This window comes from Anas acuta, unplaced genomic scaffold, assembly GCF_963932015.1.
Source record: "Anas acuta unplaced genomic scaffold, bAnaAcu1.1 SCAFFOLD_123, whole genome shotgun sequence".
NCBI classification, from domain to species: Eukaryota; Metazoa; Chordata; class Aves; order Anseriformes; family Anatidae; genus Anas; species Anas acuta.
In genome coordinates, this window is record NW_027076297.1 from 16,377 (window position 1) to 39,670 (window position 23,294).

The window sequence follows — 23,294 nt, forward strand, 5'->3', positions numbered from 1 at the left end:
CCACGGAAATGGAGTACTCAAAATCCTCAGGACACTCAGTTTATACCAGATTTATCCTAAAACTGCAGTATTTCTAGGCCCTTGGGATTCTTATCAATTAAAACATACTTTTTCACGCACAGAAGATGCAAAAAAGTGCGTCTACTGCAGTATGCAGACAGAGCCAGTCCTGTCTCTTGATTCCTTCTGCCTTCTGCCTGAAGAGCAGCAGACAATCGAGTTCTTGTCTTCAGTAGCTACGGCCTTAACCAACTGTGCAGTCTGTCCATTCATACACAGAGGAGGAAAAATAGCGTGGAATAACTCCTCTCCTTTGTGCTAACAGAGGAGGGTACAGCTTCCTCACTCCAACCCCACCGAGGCAAACCAGTCAGCAGTGCACGCCAGAGCCTCCGTCTCTTCCCCGTCTCATGATGTGCAGCTGGATCACTCTCCCTTCTATCCCCAGGATCGCTTTCAGCACAGTCCCAGAAGGGTCAGACTCACAGCTTTAGGACCCATCAGAAGAGGCTTTCACTCTTCTGCCACCACACCCCCTATACACATGCAATTTCACACATGCAAAGAGACACCATGGATTGGGGAGTTGCACAGAGAGGAGACCACACCCGTTTGCCTGCCTGCAGTTTGACACCAGTAGGGAGGTAATTCCCGTCAGGAGTTTCCATAGAGATGACAGAATATGGCCCTAGGCTCCTGCTGCTTCTTTCAGCCCTAATTCTTCAAATCCATAGGAACGTAAGAAACCTTCCCAGCCAAGTGCTGCATATCTTGAAGGTTGGAGAACCCACAGCCTTCTGCTTCATTTCATTTTAAAGATCAATCCCAATGTCACTCCCATAGAAGTAGTGGAAGCCATCTGTCTGGCTTGGCTTTCTCTCCAAAGAAGACCAAATGAGAGTTGGTCACGGGTGAGGATGAGCCCTGACAGTTCCTGCATTTTGGTTCTCCTGCAGCCCACAAAGCTCTCACTGCCTTGCCTGAATTTTAACCCCTTTGGAACCAAATCTACAGATTATCTCTGTAAATCCAAAACAGCACTTATTCACCATGTGAACAACAAATGCCTGGGATGGTTAACAGCACTTAGGTGCAAAGGTCAGATATATGTAGCTGCATGTTACACATTTTTAGTCTGAATAGCACAATTTATCCTTTGACTCCATTTTGCTGTCACGTGGATATCAATTTGCAATCATTTGGTCTGTACTCCCTTTGGTGGCTTCCGTGAGAAGAATCTAGAAGCTGCCCCCCGTTAGATAACGGCTCCACTGCTGGCCAGAGCCAAGCCAAGAAACGATGTCGCTTGTTCCTCTGGGAGAGCATATTGAAGAAAGGAGAACAAAAATAACAACAAAAAGCTGTTTCACAGGGAGAAAGAGAGGAGAAGCAGCCCTGCAGCCCCCCAGGTGAGTGCAGCAGGAGGGCAGGAGGCAGCAGCAGTTCCCCTGCGGGCTGTGCAGGGAGAGGCCCCCGGTGGAGCAGGCTGTCCCCCTGCACCCATGGGTCCCCCATGGAGCAGATCTCCACGCTGCAGCGCCCCTGTGGGTGGAGGAGCCCCCGGTGGAGCAGGTGGCTGTGGCCTGGAGGAGGCTGCGGCCTGTGGAGAGCCCCCGCAGGAGCAGGCCCCGGGCCGCAGCTGCAGCCATGGAGAGGAGCCCACGGGGAGCAGGGGCAGAGAGGGACCTTGGAGGAGGGAACTGTATCCTCTTTTTTCATCGGTGCTGAGATTGAGGATCAGGATTTCGTGGTAGGAATTTGTTTAGATGAACCAATTTACATCCATATGGGCTTTGTATGTTTGTTTCACCTTGTCTTGCAGGACCATCTTGGCTGGGTCTGCAGTGTTGTGCAAAAGTGAAGTTTTTCACAATAAAGAGCAGCTTTTTTTTCGGGGAAAAGGCTGAGGTGGCCTTCATCAGAGTCTTGTGACCTGAAAATGCAGAAAATGGGTGCATGGCTGGCTGGATGGGTGGGTGGGAGTTGGGAATTCAGCCTTGGGATCAGAACTGGGACGTTGTTGGGATAGGAAATGATCAGTGGGATGGGAAGTGATGATGGGGATAGGAACTCATTGGGATGGGAAAAATGGGTTTTATTTTTATTGCATTCAATCCACTTTATTGACTGTGTTGTACAGTATGGCGTTGTTTTATTACTATAAAATTATGATGATTATTATTTAATCTTATTAATTAAACAATTTTTATACGTTATTATATTATAAATTATAAATATTAATATTTATTGTATTGTTTTTATTCCTTTTCTACCCTATTAAACTCTCTTTATCCCAGTGCACTGCTTTGGACTTTAGTTTTCCTTCCGAGTCGTTGTGGATTCACTCCGGATGGGGGGACATTAGCGAACGCCTGTGTGCTTCAGATCCAAGGTCACCTTTGCCCTCAACTCAAGATACATGTTTGCATCTGTTGTCGTGAAACAATGTTAACAACATCAACAAAAAAGTTCCCTACTTGCCAGCAGCATCCCTACCTTTGCTGGGGTCTGCTCTGTGCATTTTGAAGACCGTTCCATGCTATTCAGCCCCTTCAGGAGGAAATGGATGGTTCTAGGAAAATGCGTCTTGGCCTGATGCAAAGCTGTGACTCAGCACCCTGCAGCCCCCGCAACCCCTGGCATTTTACCTGCAGCCCCTCCAACAACTCTGATGTTCCCTGCATCGACTTCAACCACTGCGGTGGGACCTGAGGCCCCTCAAACCCGTGTCACTCGCCCTGCAGCCCCTCCAGCCCCTGGCATGTTCCCTGCAGCACCTCGAGCCCCTGGCATGTTCCCTGCAGCCACTCCAAGCCTGGCACAGGCCCTACAGCTGGCTGCGGGGACTATCCAGAAATCTGTTCCAGAAATACAGTGATGGCAAGGAGCCCTCCACTTCATTCTTCCTTTTTTTTCTAGCTGGAAGCATTCAGAGTTGTCAACGGAATTGGTTTGGAGGAGTAGGAAAGACAGAATTGCTGGGTTTCTGCTTTCTCCTCCATCCTATCAGACCACAACATGACAGTTGTCTTTCTTTTACGTTCTTTTACACCTGGATCTTTCTCAGTTTTATGAGTGTGGGGTATTCCTTCTTTCTCCCTTTACCTTCCTCCCTCCCTCCCTCCCTCCCTCCCTCCCTCCCTCCCTCCCTCCCTCCCTCCCTCCCTCCCTCCCTCCCTCCCTCCCTTCCTTCCTTCCTTCCTTCCTTCCTTCCTTCCTTCCTTCCTTCCTTCCTTCCTTCCTTCCCTCCTTTCGTTCTGTCTGTCTGTCTGTCTGTCTCTCTTTCTCTGTTTCTGTCCAGCACTGATTTTATGGCTACGTGTGCATATCCACAGTGTACAGTTTTCTCCGTTCCGTTTCTTCCCTGAGTCTTGCCCCTCTTCCCTGCAACTGAACAGCATTGCCTTGATCAAGGAAGTGGCAACATGCGGCTTACACAGTAAATTGCTGAAATTACAGCTATAACCATGGAGCACAGCTGCCGATCAACACAAGACCACCAATCGCTCACATTTCTAAACTGCTCGTCACAATTCTTCCGTATGTAGGCTGTGATGCTGCTCATTTCTTAAGCACCCATCCATTTCTTCTCTTCCCAGACCCTCAAGGTGTCCTGGTCAAACCATCTCCCTTCCTCTTGCCCCATCCGGCTCTCCCACCTTCCTTTTCCCTCAAGGCTCAACTTTTTTTTTTTTTTTTTTTCAGCATAGGAGCTCCATAGAAGCTGCTGCTGCCCACCTCCGAGTTGACTAGGGCTGAACTACTGAAAAAGAAAAGAAAATCTATAAATAAGAGTGAGAGATGGTGAATACCTAACCATCTCTTAAAAGCAGGATTTTAAGAGAATAAGTAATTGATAAATGGAGTTAAGATCGGAGGGAAAAAAATCCACTGTTGCAATCAATAGAGTTAAGAAGTTTTTCAAGTACATTAGGAACAAAAATTAGAGTAATGACACAGATCTGATACGGGATGGGTATTGCTTCAGTGAGAAATGATGGAAAAAAACACAACACAACACATGTGTATGTGTTGTTGGGTATTTGTAAAAAAAAAAAGAAACAAAAAAACGGGTTAATGAAAACTGCATGCTCAATTAGATGATTTTTTTGTTGTCATTGGTAGGGAATTGTGTGCTTTACAACACAATATGTGTTATATATATATATTATATATGTTTTATATATGTTTTAATAAAATAAGGAAATGATATTTTTTTTCTACGTTTGTGGTTTCCAAACTGTAGTTAATAAACATTAAACAAGATGCAATAGGATCTCGTTAACTCTTTTGTTTGAAAAAACAGTGGCCCTGATGGAGAGGTGCAAGTGAGAGGAGACAATATTCAGTATTTCTCTATGTTGTCATTTATTGGTGAAGATGAAAGTCTGCAGTTCATGTTCATTACACTAGCATGACAAAATGACCACAAGGGGGACTGTCTGGCAGTGAAAAGGAACTTCAGCATGGATTAAAAATCTTTGCCTTTCTTTATTCTGAACTGTTTTTCTTATGGCTGCTAGAGAGAGATTCTCTGCCTTAGAAATAAAACTGCCCAGGCTGTTCTGATAAACCTGTAGGGTTAAGGCACTTCTACCAAAACAGATTTCAAAAGGCAAGAAGTCAAAAAGCAACAATTCAGTAATCTGTGTACGCTTCTATATTAAGTTTTAAGATAACCTGGTTTATATTTAGTTCACACAAATTAACCAAACATAGCAGCATACAACCTAAGAAAAGCTTAAGAAATTTATTAGATGCACAGATAAAGTGCTGTAACAGAGAAACTTGTGTAAATCTATTCTAAAATAAATAAGGTACAGTTAAACCACCTTTGACTCGTTTTAACTCGGAAAGAAATAACCTAAGTTTTAATCATTTGAATTTTAAGGTCAAGGTGAAATATACCATAACTATAACAGTGGTTGTGATCTGTATCAACTATTGAGTCTCCTGTTCCTCTTGAGGTCTCCCAGAAACAGGAAGGCTATTGCAAAATGTATACATTAGACATAGTTCCTTTTACAGAAACATTTTTGTAATAAAGTCTGGTTGCTCAAATACATGTTAAAATATTTAACAAGGAAACAATTTTCTCCTGATCCAGTCGATCTTTTAAACAAGACAATGTATTTTTCCTATGACGCAGCCCACAGGAGGGAACAGAAGTAAACATCCTCCTTAACTGAAGACTGTTTTGCTTGAAGAACTAAACTATTGCATTATTATATGAGAGCAAGAAATATCCATTTGGGTTATCCCTTTCTCCAAACATGGTGCCCAGTGATACATGTATTTTTGCCTTAATCTCAAAGGCCCGTTTGTCTCCAGGTAAGGTACGTTAAAAAGAGATTCCCTTTAAGCATCTTATCACAAGAGCTCTTACTGCCTTTCCATCCGGGGAAGCTTGTGTGTTAAACTGCCCTTGGAGTTTTGGATGCTACTAGATTTCTGTGCTCTGTTATCCATAATTTCAGGCACTTCGGGGCTAACATGGCTGTTTAAGTCAATGCAATAATATTACCAATATATTCAACACTCAGAAGAGTCACCACAGTTTCCTTCACACACTCAGGATTTCAAATTCTTCTTCCAATTCAAATAGCTTGTCAGTAGATTCAATGAGTTCTGTAAAAAAAGATAAAGAAAAAAATGCTTCTAAAGACATGCCTGATTTTGTTCACTTAAAAAAAAAACTTTGAAAGACGCATTCCAGAAAAGTACTTTGTAAGAGTGAAAAAAAAAAAAAATCTGTGCTAGCAATTGTATGGCTTGTTTGGATACATGCCTGCTATATATTGCTTGACACTCACAAAGGATAGTTATTCTACCTGTGATTATTCTTTTATTTGCTAACGAGGAACATAACATTGCACAATTAGGCTTTTAATCGGTGCCTTACCTGCTCCTGTGGTTGTCACTTCTGGTTTTGTTGGAGGTATGAAAGGAGGCCAGTGTGGCGGGTGCTTCTGGACCAGCTCCAACATCCGTAGACTCTGCTGCTTTAGAATCTCCTGAGGACAGAATGCTTTCATTTTAAAAGCTGGCTCGGGAGACGCTTCAAACACAAAACGTGTCTGCTTAATTGAAAGTGTTTTTTAATTACGCATGTCCATCAGGAAAAAAAGTCTTTATACAGACATACTGTGAAATCCAAGCACCATGGTCTCTGTAATACATCCCTAGTTCAAACACATCTGGAAGACAGATCTCTTGAACTGTACTACAAATTATCAGTCTTATCATCTTTTGATATCAGCTTTGATATCTGCAAACCTGTAATTTTGTTTACATGTAGCAAGCACACTAGGAATGTACAATATTTCCTGCTTTTTAAAAGAAAGTTGCTTGCATAGAACTCTCCTCAAGTTTTCTGTTGATCAATAGCACAAAAGACAGATCTAACAGCTCCTCCAAAGGGGAAAAAAAAAAAAAAAAACGCATCAGATTTTGAAGGACAGGTTTTGGTCAGGAAAAAAGGTGTTCCTGAAGCCAAACGCTATTCCTCTTCAAAGAGAAGTTGCCTTCTGTCCTGTATTTCATTTATTTACAAACTGTTTTCCTTAGATGTATTTTTTTTTTTTAAATAAATGCCTTTAGTGGTTGATGGTACTTTACATTCAGACGTCTGGTGCTTAGCTTAACAGCTGCATGCAGAAACATCCTCAAGTCTGTTTCCTGTGGCAGCCAGCACCTTCTGTTCTCCCTAGATCAGCAGGAGCTAGAGGCCTGCAGCACTTACAGAATCAGATCTTTAAGATAGCAGGGACTAACAGTCATAATTAGAACACGCAATCTATTATGTCAAACAATAAAAAAGGATCAGGAAGCAAATCATTGACACATCACTACAATATGGCAGTTAAACCTTAGTCATTTAGTGAGAATTAGAAGTTAAAAGCAAGTGTCACCCAGTAACACCTTCAAGTGTGTATGTTTACACCCATTTTCCAACTGGCAGGGTTTGTGGCTGGTAAAGTGCTGAACAATTTCCAATTAGCAATTCAGTAGTATTGCCTTACCCTGATGCTTTAATGCATTCTTCTCCATGGCTCATACAATTTGTATACAAAGGAAAATGCAAAGGAAAATTTTACAAAAAACAGACAATAAAAACCAGACTTTATAAAGAACAAATCGAGATGCTAAGTTCCCACTCTTACCTTTTGTACAAGACTACACCAGTTATCAAAATCACATTCTTCTTTGCAAAAGAAGCCCTTAGGGGAAAAAACAAACACACAGAGTTTTACCTTTGCAGATGGTAGGTATGTGGTACCAGCAGGTAAGGCGGTTTGACCTCTGATACAGTAATGCCCTGTACGACCAGTAGATATAAGACTCCAAATATGTGGCAGCTCTAGGGAGAGAACCCACGGGGAGAACAAGGCCCTGCAAACCCCTAACGAAATAGTCAAGCAAAAAATAGCAGCAGCTCCTGTGTGCTCCTCCATGGAGCGCCACCCAGTTCCTACAGTCCAGGTATCAGCAGAAGCTGAAAACTTGTAGATGATGGACCACCTAAGGAACATGTCCATTCTGGTATCTATACTGAAAATATTTGCTCTTCATTATGATTTTGTCTGTCTCGTTGCATCATGCCACATTTTGCACAGTTACGTAGTTAAGTATTAAAACAAAACAAAACAAAACATAACAAAACAAAAAAACTTTCTAAAAAGCATCAGTATTAAAAAACAGGTATGTGAATGAATGACAGATACCGGTATCTTTACAGATTGTTTAAAGCTTTAGAAACACATCCCACTGGTGACAACTGCCAATCACCCAATCACAGGATACTGGCATGGGATCAGATCCAATTTTTTCAAATACCACAGTACCCCCATGACATTTTGGGTGAATTACAAATAATACATTTGTATTTGCAATTTGGGGTGAAATACAATAATTCCACTTAAACATTTTTAACTTATGATAGAAAGTAAGTTTAAGTAACTTGTCTAGAGGTGACCAAACATAAAGTAGTGATAGAATAAAACACGTAAACCTGTTTCAGTTCCTTGCTCTGACCATTATAATGCCTCTTGAAAGAAGTAAAAGCTGCTCAGTAAAGAAAACAAAGCGAGCTCCCTACAGTACAGACAGCTCCCCACTTGCCCTAAGATTCTCCATGTAGTTATGTACATACTACTATGTGTTGATCACAGAAGACAGCTTTGTGATCTTGGTTCTGTTCAAGGAGATGCATTGCTGCCCTTACCAATGTAGAGAGACATTACTTTGAGATAAAGTATATGCATTCAAGATTTCCTGACACTTACTAAAGCTACTGAAGGGTCCAAATTCATGATCTTCATTCTATGTGGGGCTTCCTGGCAGTGGAAACTCTCATCGTCAACCGTGCCATTTTCTTCTGAATCTACAAAGCTTTGAGTGGTGTGAGGGTCCAGATAGATCAGCTCATTGCCTGGATGGGTAAAAGCCGTATGTTAAAAATAAGCAAGTGACATTAATAAGCACTTGGTCCAGAACTGTAAAATAGAAATTAGATTGCCATCGCAGTCAGTATAATCTAGACTTTCCAGCTAGGGATTCTTTAAGAGAATCGGAAGGTTTAGACACAACGTTTCCCACAGGGTATTTAGTATAACTTCCTATTGTGACCTATTACTTTAATTTTTTGGTTGGTTATGTTCTATCTTTGTCACATACTTTTATTTTTCCATGTGAGATCCAGTACTTTTTTTTTTTTTTTTTTTTTTTTAAATCTCAAGTGCTGTAAACACTAACATTTGACAGATTAAAAGGTACAGGATGTTCACAGATGCAATCTGTAATCCCATTAGGCATTCATTCAGAAATTGGAACAAAAAAGCCTAACTAAAACAGGTTAGGTTTTACAAAAGGACAAAATAGGGTTGCAAAATTTTGGCCCAAAGTGGGGTGAAATCTGAAGGAATGCATTTTAAATTAATTAGAGCAATACTTAATAACAGAAGGTATGCAAAAGGTGAAAAAGATACTGCCATCAGAAACAGTTTTGAAATACAAGAAAATAAAAGTGACATTTGACCAATACACTTGTCAAATGCTATCAGCTATTCTTAGTATGTTGCTCTTGTTGACGTCATCACTTATTTTTACACCTAGCTTTGCTGTTAACTTTCTGCTCCTGTTAAGGATCATCTCATACTGTTTCTAAACTCTTTTAGATATGCTTCTTCATTTATTTTATTCTATTCTCATCTTTCTTTACTTCTAGAGGTTCACGCTTAGACTCCTTACTATTTCCCCTTCAAAAAATGTTCTCTTTGGATCATCTGCACATTTGGAATAAGTTTCTTTTTTCCTTACCTAAAAATCCTATGAAATAATAGGCATTATTTGGTTTCCCTCCTAATGCTCCCAAAGACTGTGGCATCTTAAAGCATTCCTAGGAGTTCAAAAGGAATAAAGGAAATTGTAATTCATTTCATTACTGACATCACAGATACCCAAACTTATTTGACAGTAACGAGCAATGAATTGAAAGAAAACCTTACTTCAAATGCATCAATATATACGGGATTTATGTGATTTATCCCTAGTCGTAGAGGTATAATAAGTAAGAGGGATTTCCAGCCTGTGCAGAGTCCTCCTGCGTTCTTGCTTCGGCCAAGAGCACTTCTGTGCAAATGTGCACTGCTGTGGGACGCGCTGCTGCTCTGAGGAGGGGACCGGCACATTTTTTCTGCGGGAATAAAACTAGAAATCAGTCAACGCACAGAGGAACACAAAGCAGATCTTCCTCTCAGTAGTGAATTAAGCTAGTTTGCCAGGGATCTTTATAGGGCACCCAAGACAAAACGAGCCGGGCATGGCAATTACAGCTATTTAGTAGAAGTAATTCTAGCAGACAGTATGTGCTGGCACGTCCAAGTGAGACGTTAGATAAATGATTGGGGGATGACAATTTAAGACTGCAGTGACATGTACTATTAATGTTATTAATACTGTCAAGCTTTGCCTATAAAACGCCAGAGAAATGAAATGGCAGAAATGAGGACAGTAGAAATTCTTCAAGGAGCTCTTCACATCCAGTGATGTGAGCACGAAGTTGGCATCAGGGATCAAAAAAACACAACTGAGTTTGTATGTCCTTCTTCCCTCTTCTTACCCTTGCAAGACAAAGCCATGGCCCCCCAAGTATTTGTTCATGTTTAGATACATGCTGGCAAATGGAGTCAAATCAGAAACTGTTACCAGAAAACTGATGAGGTGTCACTTCCTGATGTCTTCAATGACCACCGTATTGCCCATAGATACATAAACTGCTAATGAATTCCATTCATCAAATAAAGCAAGCTTCCTAGAAAAAATTAAGGTACTAATTAATATAAACTAGTTGGATCAAAAGGGTAGCTTTACACTCAGAACCATTCATTTATTTATTTTTTTCTTAAGAAAAAACATCCTTTCTGCATTTTTTAAAGTCTCCATGTAAGAAAAAGAAAACTTTAAACATTAAATGTTTAATATCTTTAGAAAAATAGGTACTGAGTGGTACCAGGAAAAACATATGCGCTGCACCATGTGCAAACTGTTTTGTCTTACTGCTAAGTGCAGTGACAGTAACAGTCCAACTACATCAAGTTTATTACTTTTTATTGCACTCGACAGTCTCTGCAATGGGTTCTTGCCCAATTGTGTCTTTTCTCATCTGGAAAAGAAAAAAAATCCTATGCCAGTTTTGCAGATTACTTTTTGCTTAAGAAATTCCACTGAATTCAGTGGAATTACTTCTGCCTGAGCCTGCGTGCACAGCAGAAATGGGGCATTAAAAGCTAAATCAGCTGAGGGTTTGGGGCACCAAAACTTCAGTGGGAGACAGCAGCACACAGTTTTATGTCCACTTCTGCAAAATCCAAACCTTTGGGGAAGGGAGCTAAGCTCTTAAGCTGCACTGGCAGAATTAGCTGTTTCAAATAAGCCAGAAAGAAATGGGGGTGAGCGTTTCACCATGAAAAACTTGGCCATGAAAGATCTGGAGTCCAGGGCATGCTTCAGCTCCCCTCCCTCTTCAGATCATGTGCCTGTTCCAGGGTGTCAAAGACTTGCTGCTGAGCTCGCAGGACCTGTAGCCTAGCCCCTGCCTGAGGTAAGACACCTCCACGTACCCCTGGAGAACTGAGCAGCCTCAGTTCCTTTTAGTGTGGCTCCCAGACTATGAGGAGCTGCCCATCTTTATCCAGTAGCCTTGCTGGCAGAACTGCTGCTCAGAAAGGGAGGAATTGCAGCTCAGTTCCCTCCTCAGCCGAGATGGCTTCTCTCTGATGTTTCACACCACCACTCCGACCTACACGGTGGCACTCTCGACCTGTGCCACTGTGCAGAAAGGAATATACATCTGTGGTGTGACTGGTGAGGGCATGCAGACGGCATAGCAGGAGACTTTCCTGCAGTTTCTTCTCCTCAGGCTCTTCCTTTATTAAAATTTAGAGGTCACCCATTCCCAACTCAGTACCTGCACACCGAGCTGTGGCATGACATTCCATGCTGCACTTGTAAAGAGATGGCAAGTACATTCCTGACTGTGGGACAGGGGGAGATGCAGCCTTCAAAACTCTGCCTGGGCCTTGTCTTGGCTGCCCCAGGGGAGTACGTTCTGAATGAGACTGGTATGATCTCACTTACTTTAGTACTTGAGCAACTGTATTTGGTCCAAACCATTCTCCAATTGACTTCCCCTCTCCAACACCCACCTGTGCTGTTTTCATAGTGAAAAAAAGACACACGTACACAAAATCAAAGAAAAATGAGACCATAAAGAATGTGGGAACAATATACAGTAAATACCGTGACTGTCAAACATTCTAGAGTAACTGCAATCTGTATTTAGCAATAACACTTATTTTCTCAATCTATGCTCTTTTCAAAACTTAGGGAGTGCCAGTTTCTTTAATAAACAAAAGGCTTCTAAACTATAATGAGAATTACAAGTTAACAAATGTTAGTGCCCCTTATTACAAATTACAGCAATAAGCTACAAGACTGTCTATTCTAACATTACTGACTCTGGTACCCAAGGCTTACAGAGTTTATCAAGAGCTAGATTCTAGTACATGGCTTTATTTAGGTCTCAGGGAATGTTTCTGTACTACTAGTCTTTGCGCCCATCTGCATACCTTTTTATTTTTGTATAAGCATACACATTGTCTTCACATCCACTTTTTAAAATTATGAATTAACATACTGCAAATTAGTGATTCAACACAGTAGAAATTTCAGTGGAATAAACCTGAAAGTTTATGTTTGTTCTTACCCATCTGGTGGATTGAATAACAGCAAGCCTTCCTGTTGAGAAAGCATCGTAGGATTCTGTGATATTCTTCTGGTTGTTTTTTGTGTTTTTCCCATTGCCAATCTGAAAGGAAAAATTGATATAGAATAAAAAATGGTGACGTTTTCATTACACTGATCAAATGTCTAGACAGCAGAAAGCTTTATAATGAGATGTTAAAAGACATTTCAATTCATCTCGAATATTTACATTTTGTGTAGAGCTCCTAGAATTCCAAGCTTGTTATTTATCATCAAGCTGCCCTTTATCATCATAGGCTAGATTGTAAAAACAGGGAAAATAAAACAAAACAAAAACATCAACTGCAAACATATTCTGACGGATCATGCTGCGTGTTGATAGCCATTCCAGTATCTATGAGCTTCCAAGATTATTTAAAAGTACAGGCTGTGTTTAGACCTTGTTGGATTTCTAAGCACCCATTAAATAACAACATAAGATCCATACAGAAAGTCCAAACACTCCACTGGCAGCATCCTGGGATGTGACATGCATGCTTAAGAGCTTGCACCAGGGGGGTTTGGACCTCGTGCTGCTGACAAGCGAGTAGTGAAGAGAAGGGTAAGAGCACTGTCCCACGGTGGCAGGTTTTCCCTTGGCCTCAACTTGGGTGTTACACTAAAAGGTTTATAAAATAATGGCGACAGGATTCCCCATTTGTTCTCCTTCTATGCCTATTTCTCCGCTTCAGGCTGGGATGATTTCACCCAGCTGAATATGAATTGATTCATTAGGAACTGTTACCAGGGCATCAAAGAAAGTCTCACTAATAAATTCAGGGTTTGTGCTTTTAATGGAGTACTTACGAAGAAGCGTCTGCAGACAATACCGAAGTTCCCTCAGGACCAGCACTCACCTCTCCCTAAGTGTCTGCAGATCAGTGCTTGGGCCAGCATCATCTGCCCGCATTGCAGCATACATCCCCAGCCAGCGTCCGACGAAGGACCCGTGCCTCCTGTTAGGAAAGTTCATCACAATCAGTGCAGGCTTTCAACTGGGTGCAGCACCACAGAGGACATTTCAGAGTGCGAGAAAACAGATAGGGCTGCTGAAGCCTCCATGAACTGTCCTACAGATAAAAGGCACAGAGCAAGACTTTGGTTCCATGCTGTTGGTCTAATTCTAATCTCTGCATTGCACAAATAAACACAATTCATTTATTCCTTGTGGAGCTGACTTACTCTTTTCATTCTTCAAGCAGCATTCACAAACCATTTACTGCATGCTATACAACATGATCACCTGTTTACATACAGACATAAATAAACACTGATTTTAATAATCTTCATGTTTGCATAAACAGTTAAAATGATGCTCAAAATGCGCTAATACTCTAGAAATATTTTCCCAGCCTACGATGCCATCACTTATCTTGCTATTTCATTTAGAACAATGCAGCAAATCTGCAGTATACTCACCAATAGGCGAAAACTTTCTTCTATACGTAAACCACACGTAAACCACAGTAAACCACACGTGAACACACCTTGGCTTATTGTCTGACTTTGGCTTATGGTGCGTCTGTTGCTGTGTCCAGCACAGTGCAGCCCCTAAATTGCTACCAAAACCTTGCCACAAACCTCAATCCCCCTCTTAAAAGAGACCCTCTTGTTTGTTGCCCTTCTTTCGACACTCTCTAACAGTTTTATGTCTTCATACATATATATACAACAAAACATCAAAGAGCTCAGCAAGGTCCACCAAGGAAAGGAAGCAATGCAGGAGAAAGAAGACAGGACAACAGGGAGAATGGGCAGCATAAGGGAGGAGGCAGCCAGTGGCCTTAAAAACAAAGCCTAAAAAATAACTTCCACTAGTGGGACATAGTGAATTGGAGCTCTGGGGTCTGCATCTAGAGATGTCTTTTCTATTTATCGTCTTGTTGCGGAGATGGGTCCTCTGGCTTTGGTTGTGTTTTTTCATGTTGGGCAATTATCTCCCAAGAAGAACCCCCTGTGGGACAGAAAGGTAGAGGTGTGCTCCAGAAACACAGTGATGGCAAGGAGTCCTCCACTTCATTCTGGCATTTTTTTCCAGCTGGAAGCATTCCCAGTTGTCAACGGAATTGGTTTTGAGGAGTAGGAAAGACAGCATTGCTGGATTTCTGCTTTCTCCTCCATCCTATCAGACCACATCATGAGAGTTGTCTTTGTTTGATGTTCTTATGTCGCGTTCTGTTATTCTACATTTTTTTCTCTCTGATGTGATTTTATGTTCTTCTGTTACGTTATGTTCTTATGTTCACAACAGGACTCCTTGCCAACACCGCCTCACAGACACCTGGGCCAAAGAGCAGGGCCTTGAGCGGCTAGCTCACCATGACAGAGCTCATTTCCTTCCCAGTAGCTGCCAGGTGCCCTCTGGGGGCATTTCGGGGCTACAGCATGGGAAGACTTCTTTGGGGTGGGAAGCCATTGGGCTAGGAAATGGGCAATGTTCCCTAGGAAGGAAATCCCTGGGAAGCAAAAGCCTTGGGATGGGAAGTCTTGAATGGGGTGGGTACCATTCCCTGGGGAAGGAAGTGCTTGGAGAAGTCCTCCAAGAGAGGGGAATTCTTTGGGACGAGGTCTCTTTGGCTGAAGAAACGCTTCGTGTTGATGGGGCAGATTTCGTCTGGGTTGCTGGGAATGTGCCATGCGGTGAAATGGCAAGGATGGGCACTGCCGCTGAGGCCGAGAAGCTGGTCCTGGGCTGGGCAAGCCTTGGGCCGGGCAAGTGGTGGTGTGGAAGCGTCCTGGGCATGGCAAGTGCTGCGTGGGAGGGCAAGCCTGCTGGGGATGGCCAAGTCTTGCGCTGGGCAGCCTGCTTGGCTCCAAAGCCTGCAGTCCTCCCCAGGATGTCGGTGAGGGGCTGGTCAGCCGTTGGGACGGAACCCCCGTTGCCCGCGTTCCCCAAGCAACCGCCCCACTCTCCAGCCACCATGGCAGGTCCAGCAGCCGGCTCCCGCTCCTCCCGGGGCTGCGGCCCTGCTGGCGAGCCCAGCGCCCCAGAGCTCAGCCCAGCGCCCTTTTTCCCACAGAGGGTTTCCCCAGACGGCTTCCGCGGCTTCCGCAGACGCAAAACTCCCCCTTCGTCGTCCCAGCCGTGCCGCCAACGGTGGCTGCCTGGCTGCTTCCCTCCCTCCCCGGAGCGATGGCGCTGCCCTTGCAGCCCCCGCAGGTACCCACCCTCCCCTCCGCACTGCCCCAGGCCACCGTCTGGCACGTGGTGCCGGGGGTCCAGGGGCAGGTGCTGCAGCTCCCCGCCAGGGTGCAGCTGCCACCTGGGGGGCACCTCCCAGCCCAGGGGCACCACCTGCAGCTTGGGCAGCTCCCCACCGCCACCGTGGGGCAGCTCCCTGCTGTGGGGCAGCTCCCCCACAGCGCTCCTGTAGGTGCCCCCAGTGTCTCCCAGCCCCTGCTGATGTGGACGGGGACGCTGGTGCCCCAGGATGGTGCTCCCCTCTGCTTGGGGCCCAGGGCCGTGCTCCATGGGGAGCTCCTGCACCCCGCAGGCACCTGCCTGCTGCAGGCCCCTGCCTACCCCGGCCCCCCACCACTCCTCGTGCCGGGGCTTCCGCTGCGGGGGCAGGCGCTCCCCGCGCCCCACACCCTCAGCAGCAGCCGGGGGCAGCTGCCGGAGCCCTGCTTGCATGCTGTGGGGCTCGGCGAGGACCAGGGGCCCCCGCTGCCCGGCCCCACTCCCCCCGAGCCTGCCCAGGCTCCAGCGACCGCCAGCACCCAGACGGCGACGCCCGACGGTGAGTTTGGGGCTGGCCCAGCCGGCCGCTGGGCGCCCCACACCCAGGAGCCATGGCAAAGCTGGCAGCGGGGGATGCTTGGGGGATTGCATTGGCTTGCTTTTTCCTCAGCGGCGACACTTGCAGAGGTGCCTGAGGAGCCCCTGGAGCTGCTGGAGCTGGGCCCCGATGCCTTCGCCGAGGCCTTTCCCCAGCTGGCAGGGGACAGCCAGCAGCTGCAGCACCTGCAGGACCAGCTCCCGGCCGACCTGGACAGCTCCGGCTTGGAGGAGCTGCTCAGCTGCCTCGATGCCGTGGAGCCCCAGGACGCCTTCGCCGCTGTCCCCAGCAGTCCTGTCCTCAAGCGCTTCCTCTCGCAGCTGCCCGACCTCTGCGAGGACATCGAGGAGCCCAGCACACAGGGACTGGCAGCCACCAGAGCGCTGGGTGAGGTCCCCTCAAGCCCTGGGCTGCACCCCGACAAGGTGCAGGCTGGGCGGGCGCTGCAGCCCCCTGCAGCTGCTGTGCCGCCACTCAGCTCCCCCCTCAAGCCTGCAGCCCGGCCCCAGCTCAGGAGAGCCCTGCCCAAAAGGCCCCCCCTGCAGGAATTCATCCCTGCCCGCAGGAGAACCCTGCCCCAGCCTCCCTTGGCTCCCCTCAAGAGGCGCCCCGACCCTGACTGCCTCCCTGCCCGCAAGAGATCCCTGCCCCAGCCTCCCCAGGCTCCCGTCCAGAGCCCCCCCGAACCTGACTTCCTCACTGCCCTCAGGAGAGCCCTGCCCAAGCCTCGCCTGAGTCCCCTCCAGAGACCCTCCGACCCTGCCCGCAGGAGACCCATGCCCAAGCCTCTCCCCAAAAGGCCCCCCCTGCAGGAATTCATCCCTGCCCACAAGAGAACCCTGCCTCAGCCTCCCTTGGCTCCCCTCAAGAGGCCTCAACTTCTCCCAGCCCTCAGGAGAGCCCTGCCCAGTCCCCCTCACAGTCCCCTCCAGAGCCCCCTGCTCTGGAGGGGACTGCCCACGGCTCTGCCCACGCAGCCGCGCACGCTGCAGAATCCGGCGCAGCCCCGCGGGGACTACGTGCCCTGCGTGGGGCCCTGGGCGGGCGGCGACGCAGCGCCCACACCGCTGGAGGAGCAGGAGTCGTCGGTGCCCATCACGCCGCAGCAGCGTCCCGAGCGGGAGCGCCTCAAGAAGCTGGCCCAAGAGGAGCGGCAGCGGGCGGCCCACCACATGAAGATCGGCCCCGGGCAATTCTTCGAGCAGCGGCAGAAGGACCACGCCAGAGCCTACTCTTACGGCTACCCGTGACCGACCTCGGGCTTCTCCTCGACGGCCCCCGCAGCACCCAGGCCCGCTCAGCATGCAGGCAGGCACAGAGACCTCTGCAGGCACCTGCTCCAGCTTCAGCCACGCTCCTCAGCCCTTGCCCCTCTCGCTTGCCCTCTCCCCTCTCTCGTGCTGGACCTACGCACTGCTTGCCACTCTCAGGGATGGGCAACGGCAAATGCCAATGGCAAATGCACGCGCGCCTCACGCAGGAAGGTGGCAATAGCAAGCTGGGGGGATGCTGGCAGCAGCTGGGCTGGGAAAGCTTGCCCATGGCAACTGCTGCTTGGGACACCAAAGGGCTGAGAGACAAGACTTAGCTCTTCTTTCGGGGCATTGCTCTTCATTGCTGCCTTCTGGATTACATTCCTCTCCTTAGGTGCTCACTCAGCAAGGCCTCTGCCTGCAGCTCTTCTTGCACTGGGACACCGAGGGGATCAGAACTGGGACGTTGTTGGGATAGGAAATGATCAGTGGGATGGGAAGTGATGATGGGGATAGGAACTCATTGGCACGGGAAAAATGGGTTTTATTTGTATTAAATTTACATTTTTAAATTTTATTTAAATTTCTGAGTTTTATTTTTATTAAATTTAAATTTTTAAATTTTATTTAATGTACTGGTTGTATTATTTATTTCATTAAATCCACTTTATTGACTGTGTTGTACAGTATGGCATTGTTTCATTATTAGAAAATGATAAGTATTTACTATTATTAATTAAACAATATTTACATATTTTATACATTATAAATTATCAATATTCTCATTTCTAATTTTGTTTGTTTTTATTCCTTTTCTACCCTATTAAACTCTCTTTATCCCAGTGCACTGCTTTGGACTTTAGTTTTCCTTCCGAGTCATTGTGGATTCACTCCGGATGGGGGGACATTAGCGAACGCCTGTGTGCTTCAGATCCAAGGTCGCCTTTGCCCTCAACTCAAGATCCATGTTTGCATCTGTTGTCATGAAGCAATGTTAACAACAGCAACAATTAAGTTACCTTATTTATTATTTCATGTTATTTCATAATTTCATGTTCAGTTATTTCATGCAGCCCGCTCCCGCTGCCCATGCTCAGGCCGGGCATGGATGTGGACATGGCCAGCACGGACGGCAGAAAATGGGTGCATGGCTGGATGGATGGCTGGGTGGGAGTTGGGAATTCAGCCTTGGGATCAGAACTGGGAGGTTATTGGGATAGGAAATGATCAGTGGGATGGGAAGTGATGATGGGGATAGGAACTCATTGGGATGGGAAAACTGGGTTTTATTTGTATTAAATTTACATTTTAAAATTTTATTTAATTTCCTGGGATTTATTATTTATTTAATTAAATCCACTTGATTGACTGTGTTGTACAGTATGGCATTGTTTCATTATTATAAAATGATAAGTATTTAATATTATTAATTAAACAATATTTATATATTTTATACTCGTAAGGGGGTGTCGAGAGGCAGGAGACCTTTTCTCCATGAACACCAGCGACAGGACCCACGGCAACGGGGTTAAGCTGAGGCAGGGGAAATTTAGGCTTGACATAAGGAGGGGGTTCTTCACAGAGAGGGTGGTTGCACACTGGAACGGGCTCCCCAGGGAAGTGGTCACTGCACCGAGCCTGTCTGAATTTAAGAAGAGATTGGACTGTGCACTTAGTCACATGCTCTGAACTTTTGGGTAGACCTGTGCGGTGTCAAGAGTTGGACTTGATGATCCTTAAGGGTCCCTTCCAACTCAGGATATTCTATGCTTCTATGATTCTATGATACATTATAAATTATCAATATTCTCATTTCTTATTTTGTTTGTTTTTATTCCTTTTGTACCCTATTAAACTCTCTTTATCACAGTGCACTGGTTTGTTCTTATACTTTTTCTTATACTGTGGAGCCCAAAACTGCACTCAGTACTCAGTACATGGAATACCAAGAGAGACTGCCTGGCATTTTCTCTTCTCTGCAGAAGCTCTGTTGCTAACACTGTCCAGAAATCACCACTGTCACAGACGGTAGTAGCATTCCCTCCTCCCACAGTTGGTTCTTCCCCCCCAAGACTTAGACACCATCCAGAAAAATAAGAAGAATAATACTAATAAAGTAAATAAAATAAAATAAAATAAAATAAAATAAAATAAAATAAAATAAAATAAAATAAAATAAAATAAAATAAAATAAAATAATAAAATAAAATAAAATAAAATAAAATAAAATAAAATAAAATAAAATAAAATAAAATAAAATAAAATAAAGTAAAGTAAAGTAAAGTAAAGTAAAATAATAAAATTAATTAAAATAGTCAAAAGCCGTCAGGAAGGCAGTGGTGCAGACTGTGGAGAGCCTGGGTTCAAATCCTTCTTCTGTGAGGCTCTGAACCTATATCCCACCACAATCTCTCTGCTAATGTATGGCAGGGAAAGGAGGAAGAAAGAACATATCTCCTGCACTTTCCATTTATTGTTGACTGACAATTCTGTAGAGTTATAAAGCCTCAATCAGTGAGATACAGGGTTCTTCTCACATTGTCTCACTGTGCCCTAAGCGGAACAGCTCTCATTTAATAGATGCTTCACCACAAAATCATGAGTCATCTGCAGTTTTGAACTTTTCTGGGATCAAGTCCCTTCAGATGGTTGAGGAATCTGCTCCAGCACCTATGTAAACTGGTGCTCTACTAAGCTAGTGAGTGAACAAGAGAGAAATCCTCTGCTAGATGACTTGACAAATTGGGTCTGAAAATAGTGTTGAGGCAGAATAGTCCACGATTTTTGCCTTGGGTGCACAGAGGGATTGGGTGTTGTAGACTTCTTTTATTCTTCATTAAGATAAACATTTTCAAAAATGTGCTTGTTCAAGCTTGCTCCCACTGTGTGCATGGGAGGGAGATAACTGAAAGTGGGGAGCGTTGCTTGGATCCTGCAAGTGGCTGAGGTCCAGTGGGGTTGGAGGCTTTCTTCCTCCTTTTGGAAATGCAAAGCAACCCTGCACCTCCCCTGCACTTGCAGGAGGATCGTGACAGCCCAAAGCACAGAGGCTTTGTAATTGCTGCATACACTTCGATCGGATTTACGTGGCAAGGGTTTGGTAGCAGGGGCCTGCAGGGATGGCGTCTGTGAGAACAGTCCAGACAACAGCCAGCTCCAGATAGCTCCAAAAGGGCCCCGGCGCTTGCCAGAGCTGAGCCAATAAGCGATGTTGTTTGCACCTCTGGGAGAGCAGATGGAAGAAGGGGGAAATACTGCTGCACAACAGAAGCTGGAAGAGCAAGGAGTGAGAAGCAGCCCTGCAGCCCCCAAGGTGAGTGCAGCAGGAGGCAGGAGGTGCTCCAGGCTCACAGCAGCAGTTCCCCTGCGGGCTGTGCAGGGAGAGGCCCCTGGTGGAGCAGGCTGTCCCCCTGCACCCATGGGTCCCCCATGGAGCAGATCTCCACGCTGCAGCGCCCCTGTGGGTGGAGGAGCCCCCGGTGGAGCAGGTGGCTGTGGCCTGGAGGAGGCTGCGGCCTGTGGAGAGCCCCCGCAGGAGCAGGCCCCGGGCCGCAGCTGCACCCCCCCCGTGGAGAGGAGCCCCCGCAGGAGCAGGGGGGCTGGGGGGAGCTGCCGCCCAGCCGTGGGGGACCCGTGCTGGAGCAGTTTGCTCCTGGGGGATGGATGGATGGAGCCCGTGGGACGGAGCCGTGTGGGAGCAGTGCTTGAGGAGCTGCTGCCTGTGGGCAGCCCGTGTGGGATCAGCTGGGGAAGGACGGCATCCCGTGGGAGGGACCCCACGGGGAGCAGGGGCAGGGAGGGACCCTGAGGGTCACTCTGCTGAGTCTGCTTTGCCCGTCACGATACTTGTTGAGCCATCGCCCTGTCCTTATCTCAGCCCTGGAGCCCTTTGCATCGTATTTTCTCCCCCTTTCCCTTTGAGGAGGGGAGTGAGAGAGCGGCTGTGGTGGAACTCGGCTGCCCACCCGCTTTGAACCACCGCAGTTGCAAAGTCCTGGGAAAGATTTCTTTCAAGAAATTAAACAAGGTGTTTAACAAAGAAATGCAGAGTTTCCTTTTGAAGGCTTCCTGGAGAATTGGGCTTCTTTCCTATTCCCAGCTCAGAGGAAGGGAATTGTTGATTTCACCTTCTTTTTTCTTACATGGAAATCAAAGGTGAACTGCTCTACAAGGACGGGCAACGTCTCAGAATCAAGCTCTTTTGCTCTGTAGTCCTTTCTCAAGGAAAAGATTGATCACCCACCTTCCACAGATGTAGGGGAGCAGAGAATAATTTGGGAACTACTCTAATTCAAGTCAGTTTGGGCATGGTGGTACTTCCCTAGCTGTTTCTGAGACAGACGCATTAGCAACAGAGAGTGTTGTGCCGTCGCTGGGAGGCGCCTGCGGTGATGACTTCAGAAACAGAACTGAATTGTGTCACCACAGCACTTTGGCAACAGCTGCCTCTGTGCACGTTTAGCTGGGAGGCACAGAGAAGGGTGCTGGATGCGATGAAACCACGTGAGGAGTTGTGGATCTCCCCTTGAGGTGCACAGAGAGGGACCATGCCCTTCTGTAAGTGTTTTGATGCTTGGCTGAGGAAAAAAATGTGGTTTTGTTGTGAATGCTTCATTGTAGTATTCTGTAGTTTGTGTCAAGTCCTTACAGAAGCCTCAAGGTTGGTACTTTGCTCAATGATGGAGCTGCACAGAGTGAGAACAGACCCAATGTACGGGTGAGGGCCTCTGCACGTTCTCTTCTTCCTACAGACGATCAACAAATAAGGGGAGACAGAGAAGAGTGTGCTGTGGTCCTCCCATAGACCGCAAGTACTAAAGCATAAACAAGAGGCTTAAGAGTCCCCCTGTCATGTTAAAATTCAGGACAGCAATGGACTTCCTCACACGGGCTGGCCTGTCGACTAGTGTCTCAGGCTGTGGCGTATGAAGATGCACTCCATCTGCTTTCAGGGTAGCAATGGTGTTGCGAAACCATTTGTTGTCGACGGAAGGAAGACACAGACGCTCAATATGAGTGATCAGTGAACTTCGATTTATTGGATAGCTCAGTCGTCTTTTATCTAATTCAATATAATTAGCTCATACATATTGCAAAAGCTAAGCTCATGATTGGTTAGTGCATTTCTCTATTCTATCAGCTAGTTTCCCACCAAAATATCACAGTTAGTACTTTCCCAGCATACCAACAGATATCACGTTCTTGTACCTGAAACCTCCCTGAAACCTCCCTAAAACCTCCCAGAACTTACATTCCTTCCCAGGCTGCATTTACGTATTTTCTCAGGCTCATTTGAGCTGTGTTCGATACTTTGTTAACTCGCGGCCTCCTAGCTGCTCAACATCCACATGACCTACTTCACTTACCCATTCCTCCACAATTCCCCCGTTTTTATTTTGGGCTACAAACACCTTCTTTGTGAGTTGTTCTAGTTTCCTAGATAAGCAGCTAAAGACTACCTGCGCAGCAATTATAATCAATACAATTATAAGCAAAAAGCGAAGTCCCTCTTTGATTAAGTTAAAAACCCATCCCCCTACATTTCCAAAGACAGATTTAAGCCAATCATCAAACCAATTATTCTGTATCGTAATTTTTTGTGTATGATCCATTAACCATTTTAATTGATTGTGAATTGATTGCCCATGATCAGAGAGATTAAAGCAACACATTCCTTCTACATCTTCACACCCATGTCCTTGAGCTAGTAGCAAGAAATCAATTGCAGCTCTATTTTGTAACACAGCATGTCTTATGCTCCCCATATCTTGCGACATTTCAGAAAGAACTTGTGTTGTTACATTTGATTGTTTAACAGCCCAACAAGCAAGCCTATTAATGTTAGTCAAAGCGTGTGCAGTTCCCACACCAGGCACTAAAGAAGCAAAGAATCTTTTTGCTGGACCCCACAATTCTACATTATCATTGCAGTCAGAACCCAAAGTTTTTAATTCTCGTT

The 23,294-nt window shown here is 45.7% G+C and overlaps 1 long non-coding RNA gene and 1 pseudogene across 2 annotated transcripts in view; one reads left to right on the forward strand and one right to left on the reverse strand.

Annotated features, from left to right (window-relative positions):
• The first annotated feature begins 1,244 nt into the window (after nucleotides 1–1,244).
• The window catches only part of LOC137849264 (uncharacterized), a 30,458-nt gene continuing 8,408 nt past the window's right edge, over nucleotides 1,245–23,294 (forward strand). For both annotated transcript variants that reach the window (XR_011091838.1, XR_011091837.1), the window contains exon 1: nucleotides 1,245–1,409. This is a non-coding gene — a long non-coding RNA (uncharacterized lncRNA). The remainder of the gene's footprint in view (nucleotides 1,410–23,294) is intronic.
• Nucleotides 4,732–15,226, reverse strand: LOC137849265 (cysteine protease ATG4A-like; annotated as a pseudogene).